At 38.4% G+C, this 8,898-nt stretch overlaps 1 long non-coding RNA gene across 1 annotated transcript; it reads right to left on the bottom strand.

Annotated features, from left to right (window-relative positions):
• Positions 1-643: 643 nt before the first annotated feature.
• LOC148703438 (uncharacterized) lies at positions 644-2,337 on the bottom strand. The gene is made up of 3 exons (XR_015987755.2): positions 1,738-2,337; positions 1,594-1,652; positions 644-1,010 (listed from the first exon to the last, which is right to left on the bottom strand). It is a non-coding gene; the product is annotated as an uncharacterized LOC148703438 (long non-coding RNA).
• Positions 2,338-8,898: the final 6,561 nt, after the last annotated feature.

Below are 8,898 nucleotides of genomic sequence, written 5' to 3'. Positions count from 1 at the left end.
CAGTTTTTTTGGATTAGGTATTGGGCTGTTACGAAAAGGCTACATAGCACTTTTTTTTCCTTCTAACATGTAAAAGTTTTAAAATTTTAGATGTTTAGATATTAGGTTGCTATAAAATTTAGGAAAGGATCAACGTAAGTCATGAGGCTAGCTAGGCGAAATCATTTAACTTTTATTGATTGGAACGCAATTCCATGCATCTAAGTAATCTGACAATATTTCAATCACCACTATCTACATGGTCATATCTTGCTTCTTCAAGAGTCATGACCATGTAGAAATGATTTTGCAGCAACCTGAAATTTCATATCTCCCCTTCATTCCCAATATGATTTCCAGCAACTTCTATCTTTCTGAGAAACATTTGCTGTTTATTATGTTTGCTAGTTATCTCTCTTGTTTGCTAATCTCAATTGTTTCTAAACATTGTGGCAATGACCAAAAAAGACAGTATTTCCTAAAAGCAGAGAACTTTCAAAATCCTACAGACCACATTAAGTTCTTCAATCCTCTCAAATTTAGAATGGTCCCAAAATTTATAGAATATTCAAATTGAAGCATGCAAATTTATCTCTTTGTAATCACAAATTACACCATTATTATACAACATAGAGCAATCCAATTACAAGGATCCGAGGGGCCTTTGCTGTTGCTGACAACTTTATTTGCTCTCTCCTTACCCTATATTAAAGCTACTTGAGGAGTACTAACAAAGAACTTTATTCACTCCTTCCTTGCCCTCCATTAAACTAATTGAGCAGCAGCAACTTAGATTCTTAGTACATGACTTAAGTAGCATGTTCATCGATGAGCTATTAGATGTTGAGATATCTATAAAGAACAACATCTATGGTGATAAAAGAGACAGATTAGTTTACAATCAGCTCCAAGTCAGCTCTTTCCGGTGGCCTCGGAGTATGGCAATCATTAGCACCTGATCCTGGATAGTCATTGATCTCCAAATCCATCCTTTCATCCCTGATATCTTCCATTGTGTCCTTGTTGATGATCTGTGTTCATTGCCAAGAGTTAATGCTGTTTCTACAAGAGATGGAAAGAAAAATAGAGGACTATAAAAGCCAAGGCTTTCAATCTCCTGAACCTTTTCTTTTCTTTTCTTTTTTTCTTAACGAATGGGAAAATTTGAAGTTTTGAACCACTAGTTTAAGAAATCAGTGGCTTCGATTGCAGAACTCTTCTAAGAGAACAGGAGACGAATTTGTAGAAATCAGACGAAAAGGGAAAAAACATCATGAGCAGAAGTCTAATTCAAATGGGAATGATGATACCAAAAAAAAGAAGAATAGTTCCAGCTGAGTATACACTATTCTAGAGCTAGGAATAACATTGTAATTCATCTAGAGATTGAAGGAATTCCATAATCGTTAGATATTGATCTTTCTTCTAGCAGAGGATATACAAAGCAATGAAAAGTTTCAGATATCTCAGAATTTTGACTAACAGGCGATCTACATCGAAGCAAGAACAGATGTTGCATGACAAATGAGTTTTATGAATGAGTGATAGAAGTAATACACTAGTAATCTGTTGAAAATCAACTCATAGGAATTTTGATCGAGTTGCATGCATTACCCGAGCGGTTTCGCTAAGAGACCCATGGTTTCCAGTTTCCTCCATCTTTCTTTGAGCCCCTGCAGCAATGGAAGCTGATAAAATATAAAGAAGAACACGAAGGTGCTTTTCCTACGAGAAAGATCAGGTAAACAGACGGCATACTTGTCGAGGGGACTGCATGGGAGGAATCAATTAGATGAGAGAAAGCCAATAGAATCACCAGTCCATGGAGTGATGATAGTTTTTCCATCTCTGCCGAGGTCTCTATGCAGGTGTTGCTATCACTTGTGCTATGCCTTCAGCAGAAGAATGGGGTCTGTCTCCTTGTATGCAGTCGCATATGATGGACTCCACCTCGTCATCTGGGTCACCTTTCCAAGGGTGAGAAGCTTTGGAAGTACCCTATCCTTTCTCAGCAGCCTAGTTACCTAACACTCTACTTTTTTAGTGCTACACAAGAAACAAGCCTTATCTCCTCTCCAACATTACATACTCTAGAATAACAATACCACCAATGGCTATCTTATAGAAAGGAGAAAATAACTCTAGGAGATTATCTCGGACACAAGATATCTTGGGATTGGTTGGTGGAGAGATGCAACTGGGGATAAATTGATTAATATTCTTCGAAGAAAGTGGGAAGAGATGCAAGATCTAGGAAGAAGGGCGTGTACCAGCTTGAAAGTGGAATGTGACATAAAAGTGGTGATGAATTGCTGGCGTTTTGAGCCGCTGAGAAGTCTCCACTAATTGGTTCAAGTCTATAGGTTTGGATGGATGTTACAAAGAGAAGCATGAAAATATGAAGCCATGAGGGAATGTGGTGGGATTCTAGTTTCCCCTCAATTTCCAAAGATGATAAGTTGCCTTCAAATTGAGTCATATTTAGAGTTTTTTTTTCGAGAAAAAATAGAATATAGAGTTAGGGAATACAGTGTTGTGAATAACCAAATACTTTTACATGAGGCCCCTGCCAAGTACTTAAGACAATAATCCTCTATAGCATCCAAGGTCTTAATGCAAAATCAACTTTATTTATAGAGAGGGTGCGAGCTATTTAGTCTCAATCAAGTATGCAACAATCTTCGATCAATTGCTAGTAGAAAATTTGTGGTTGTCTTTGACTTTCTAACCAAGGATTAGTGGTAAATTGGGTTGGTGGTGGTGAGTCATGATCAATCGCATGCTTGTTTGATTTAAGATATATGGGACTTTGCAATATCAAAATCATTCCTATAATAGTCATCAAAAAGTGATTATCCTACATTATGAAATGTAAGATCGAACCTGCTGCTATTACACAAACAAAGCAATGGCCCGATGGTTGCACTCCTTGGTTGAGAAGAGGTTCTGCATTTGAATCTTCAAGCTATTCTTATATAGCACATGTAATTCTTCCTTTATTTCTGAAATATGATAGGCGGCGCCCTCCACCGTTATCCTTAAACATTCAATCCCGCTATAGTATTTGGAATACATGACCTTGGACAACCTTTCATAGGGTCTAACCTTAATCTAACCTTATTTGTAGAAAAAAGTTTGTGCTAGATCTTCTTGAATGGGGTATGGGTCTATGTTCCATAACTAACAAGAGGGTAGTGTGGAGTGATTGATTAAAACCCCATTTGATTTTGATGAGCTCAAAGCATTTGAGTATATCTTGTGATTACTAATGAATTCAATTGAGTGTTTCAGTGAAAATCCTGTCCAAGTGTCTCTAGATTTGGTTCATAGTATTTTGGATAAGTTAAGAAGTCTGCTGAACCAAAGTCTGAGACTCGAGTCGACTCCCGAGTATCACGAGTCGACTCCAAGCGTATCAAGTTCACTGGCACGAGCTCGAGTCGACTCCAGACTAGTACGAGTCGACTCCGACTGAGAACAGAAAGAAGAACAGAAAGCCTCATCTCAGAACCTGTCAACGAGTCGACTCCTGAAGTGCGCGAGTCGACTCCAATGTTCAACGAGTCGACTCCAGGGTAGAAAGAGTCGACTCCAAGAGGTACACAAAGAAAAGTCAGAGAGCAGTTTTCGAGTCTGAGATTCGAGTCGACTCCCAGACAGCTCGAGTCGACTCCAAGACAAGCTTCACGTCAAAAGGCAGAAGACCAACTTTCGGAAACTGAGAGCCGAGTCGACTCCAAGGAAGTTCGAGTCGACTCCAAGACTGGATGAGCCAAAAGACAGAGAATCGGGAGTTCGGGCTCTGAGATTCGAGTCGACTCCAAGGACAGTCGAGTCGACTCGAGTGGACAAAATTCAAAATTGGATCCACGGACTTCAGTGGATGAGCCGACTCCAAAATTGCCAGGTCAGCTCCAGAAGTTGGCGAGTCGACTCTGGGTCAAGACGAGTCGACTCCCAGTCGTGACGGCAACTTTAATTCAAATTTGGAACAGTTGCCGAGTCGACTCCGGAAAAGCTTGAGTCGACTCCCGCTACAGCCGAGTCGACTCCTGATCGCGCGAGTCGACTCCAACCCACCAACGGTCATATTGTCAGGCTGCGCAGAGTGTGCAGAACGGGCAGAAAAAGCAGTGTAACGGCTAGTTTCCGTGGGGGTTGGCTTAAATAGCCACAGAAGATTGTAGCAAGGCAGAGAACAGTCATTCCACTCCAACTAATCAAGGATTCAAGCTCTGCAACGTGCTCTTCAACGAAAAAGGGAAAATCTGCATTTACAGCTCCACCTACATCTTCCCAGCAATTAAAGCCTTCTCCTCCAGCATTCAAGTCGACTACACATTCGAGAGGAGACCGGAGTTCAAGAAGCCATTCCTCTACTTCAGCTTAAAAGCGTTTGAGGGCTTCTAAACTCCCCTTTTGATTATATTGTTTTACATCTGCTTTTGAGAAGCTTATTTTCCTTTCTTTCTATAACTTGTATTTACTTGGTTCAATCGGGGGATTGAATCAAGGGGATTAAGGTTGGTTGGTGAGCCAAGTTAAAACCAACGTGTGTAAGGGTTTGATTGTGAGCCCGGAAAAACAATCGGGGTTGGTTCTAGTCGGTGAGCCTGGAAAAACCGACCGAGTTCGTTGTGAGCTCGTAAAACAACAAGTTTGGTTGTGAGCTTGCAAAACAACCAGCTGTAATCCAAGGGGGTTATAGTGAATTCCCAAGAGAGACTTGGGGAGTGGACGTTGGAGCAAGGGGTAGCTCCGAACCACTATAAAACTTTGTGTTTGCATTGGATTGTCTCTTCTCTTCTTCCTCTCACATCACTCACAGCACTTAGCATTAATTAAATAACTTGCAATAGTTTTTAATTAATCATCCTTAAAGTTTTAAATATCTAAATTAATTTAAAACCCAATTCACCCCCCCCTCTTGGGTTGTCTATCTGGGCAACAAGTGGTATCAGAGCCAAAAACTCTTCCACTCAAGAGTTAAAAGATCAAAATGACAACCCCATTTGGATTTTCTCACATTGAGGGTCAGTCCACCCAAAGACCCCCTTTCTTCAATGGATCCGACTACTCATACTGGAAGGCTAGGATGAGAATATTCGTCCAAGCCCAAGACTATGAGATGTGGACCATTGTAGTGAATGGCCCATACATCCTATCCACATATGTAGAGGGTGTTAAGGTACCCAAATTAGAAAAGGATTGGGATGAACATGACATGAGGAAGGCACAATTAAACTCTAAAGCTATGAATATGTTTTATTGTGCCTTAGATAGAAATGAATTCAATAGGATCTCTACTTGCAACTCTGCAAAAGAGATCTGGGATAGACTTGAAGTGACCCATGAGGGCACGAATCAAGTTAAAGAATCCAAAATTAATATATTGGTTCATAAGTATGAACTATTTAAAATGGATTCTAATGAGACAATCACTAGCATGTTCACTAGGTTTACTGACATTGTCAATGGCCTAAAAAGCCTTGGCAAGAGCTATACTAACAGTGATCTTGTCAGGAAAATACTTCGCTGTCTACCAAGGTCATGGGAAGCCAAGGAGACGGCAATCCAAGAAGCTAAAGACTTGAACAAGCTTCCACTCGAAGAGCTCCTTGGATCCCTAATGACTCACGAGCTAACCATGAAGCAACACAGCGAAGAAGAGTCCTCCCATAAGAAAAAGGTAATAGCACTTAAATCTACTTCATCTAACAAGGACTTGTCCTGCAGTAGCAGCAGTGAAGAAGAAGAACATGAGGAAGATGATGGTGAGGCTCTTCTTGTGCGCAAGTTCAAGAGATTCATCAACCACAAGAAGTCCTATCATCAAAGGAGAGGCCCCTCAAATTTCTACCGCAAGGACAAAGGTAAGGAAAGGGAAAACGAGGGGATTGGGTGTTACGAGTGCAAGAAGCCGGGTCACATAAGAGCAGAGTGCCCCTTACTGAAGAAGGGGAGTAAGTACAAGAAGAAGAAGGCTCTTGTCACTACACTATCCGACTCCGACTCATCATCCTCCTCATCAGATGATGAACAAGAAGAGAAGGCCATTTCTGCTTCATGGCCAACGAAAACGAGGTAACTTCCGATACGCATCTTGATTTTTCTTTTGATGAACTTTATGATGCATTTAATGAGTTAATGGTAGAATATAAGGCTATAAATCTTAAGAATAAAGAACTGAAAATAGCTAATCAATCATACCTACATAAATACGATAAATTAGTTAAGGATAAGGACTTAATCACCAAAGAAAATATTGAACTTAAAACAAGCAACCAACTTTTAACTCAAAAGACTAACACCTTAACTAAAGATAATGAAAAACTAACTAAGGAATTTTCAGAACTTAAAAAACATAAACAAACCTTAGATAAGGATCTTACAAAAGAACTTAATGATCTAAAAGCAGAAAATCAAACACTAACTAAAGAACTTAACAAATACAAATCCTTAGTTGAAAAATTTACATATAGTTCTGAAAAATTAAACATGATACTAAATAGTCAACGACCAGTATTTAATAAAGCGGGTTTAGGGTATAAACCAAGAAATAAACAAAAACTTCTTAGTAACTTCTTTGTTAAAGCTGGAGAAACTAAAACTAAGAAAATAACCTGCTTTTGTTGTGGAACTATAGGACATAAGGCAAATGCATGTGACTATAGGAAAAGTAAAACAAAAAGGAAAATTAAAAGGGTATGGGTTCCAAAAGGAACCAACTTGACTAACCATGAAGGACCCAAGAAAACTTGGGTACCTAAGATGACATGATTTGCTTGTGTAGGAGTGTCTTGCAGCCAAGGTCAACAAAAACCGCTGGTATTTGGATAGTGGCTGCTCAAGGCACATGACGGGTGATAAAGATCAATTTTTCACCCTTGAAGCTAAGAAGGGAGGTGCTGTGACTTTTGGAGACAACAACCAAGGTCATATCATTGGTATTGGTAAAGTTCAAATCACCCCTTCTACTTTTATAGATAATGTTAGATATGTTGATGGTCTTAAGCATAACTTGTTAAGCATTAGTCAATTCTGTGATATAGGATATGATGTTATGTTTAAACCATCACTATGTATTATAACAAATCCTAATGATAATAGTTTAGTTTTTAAAGGGATTAGACGTGGTAATGTATATGTTGTAGACCTAGATGATCTTGCAAAACATAACCAATGTTTAGTTGTTAATGAAACTAAAAAAAATGATGCTAGTTGGTTATGGCACCGTAAGTTAGGTCATGCAAGCATGGACACAATAACTAAACTAGTTAAAAGAGACTCCGTGATAGGTTTGCCAAAATTAAAATTTGAAAAGAACAAAATATGTGAAGCATGTCAATTTGGCAAACAATCTAGGAACTCTTTTAAATCCATAAAATGTGTCTCTACCTCTAGGCCTCTAGAATTATTACACATGGACCTATTTGGTCCAACTAGAACAACAAGCCTAGGTGGAAATAAATATGGTCTAGTTATAGTAGATGATTACTCTAGGTACACATGGGTCATGTTCCTAGCACATAAGGATCAAGCATTTTCCATGTTTAAGAAGTTCCATAAGGAAGTAACAAATGCTAGAGAGTCTTCAGTCATAGCCATTAGAAGTGACCATGGTACCGAATTCGAAAATCAATCATTTGATGAATATTGTAGTAAAAAGGGGATAACCCATAATTTCTCAGCACCTAGGACACCACAACAAAATGGAGTTGTGGAAAGGAAGAATAGAACACTAGAGAAAATGGCTAGAACTATGTTATGTGAAAGTAACCTCCCTAAGTACTTTTGGGGAGAAGCCATTAATACCTCTTGTCACATATTAAATAGAGTTCTATTGAGACCCATTATAAAGAAAACACCTTATGAACTGTGGAAAAACAGAAAACCAAAGGTTAATTATCTTCATGTTTTTGGATGTAGGTGTTTTGTGCATAATAATGGGAAAGACAATCTAGGAAAATTTGACCCTAAATCTGATGAAGGAATATTCTTAGGTTATTCTACAACTAGTAAAGCCTATAGAGTATTTAATAAAAGAACCTTAGTCATAGAAGAATCTATACATGTAGTATTTGATGACTCTAGTGACATCTCCTCTAGTAAGAAAGTTAATTTTGATGATGATGTTGAAATACCTGAGGAAAAGATAGATGAGATGGGATTACAAGATGATAATCAAAAGTTGATTGAAGGAGAATCATCAAGCCAAGAGGCTATTGTGGATCATGGGCTAACAAAAGCTTGGAGGTATGCTCACGGGCATCCTAAGGAACTCATTCTAGATGATCCATCTCAACCGGTTAGGACTAGAGCTTCACTAAGAAATCTAAATAACCATCTAGCTTTTGTTTCACACTTTGAGCCCAAACATATAGAAGAAGCCGAAAATGATGTAAATTGGATAAATGCAATGCAAGAAGAACTAAACCAATTTACTAGAAACAAAGTGTGGGATCTAGTAGAGAGGCCTTCTGAATATCCAATTATAGGTACAAAATGGATATATAAAAATAAGCTAGATGAAAATGGAATTGTTATAAGGAATAAGGCTAGACTAGTGGCAAAGGGTTATAATCAAGAAGAAGGCATAGATTTTGATGAAACCTTTGCTCCCGTAGCTAGACTTGAGGCTATTAGACTATTATTAGCATATGCATGCTCTAAGGATTTCAAACTATTTCAAATGGATGTAAAAAGTGCATTTTTAAATGGGTATATAAATGAGGAAGTGTATGTAGAACAACCTCCTGGTTTTGAAAATCATCAATACCCTAATCATGTGTATAAACTGAACAAAGCACTTTATGGATTAAAACAAGCACCTAGAGCATGGTATGAGAGACTTAGTAAATTCCTATTAGAACATGAATTCTCTAGGGGAAATGTAGACACAACATTATTTTTGAAAAA

This window comes from Phoenix dactylifera, chromosome 5 (assembly GCF_051530095.1).
Source record: "Phoenix dactylifera cultivar Ajwa chromosome 5, Ajwa_hap1_PhDact_Kaust_v1.1, whole genome shotgun sequence".
Taxonomy (NCBI): Eukaryota; Viridiplantae; Streptophyta; class Magnoliopsida; order Arecales; family Arecaceae; genus Phoenix; species Phoenix dactylifera.
This window is presented reverse-complemented; position numbering and strand designations above follow the sequence as displayed.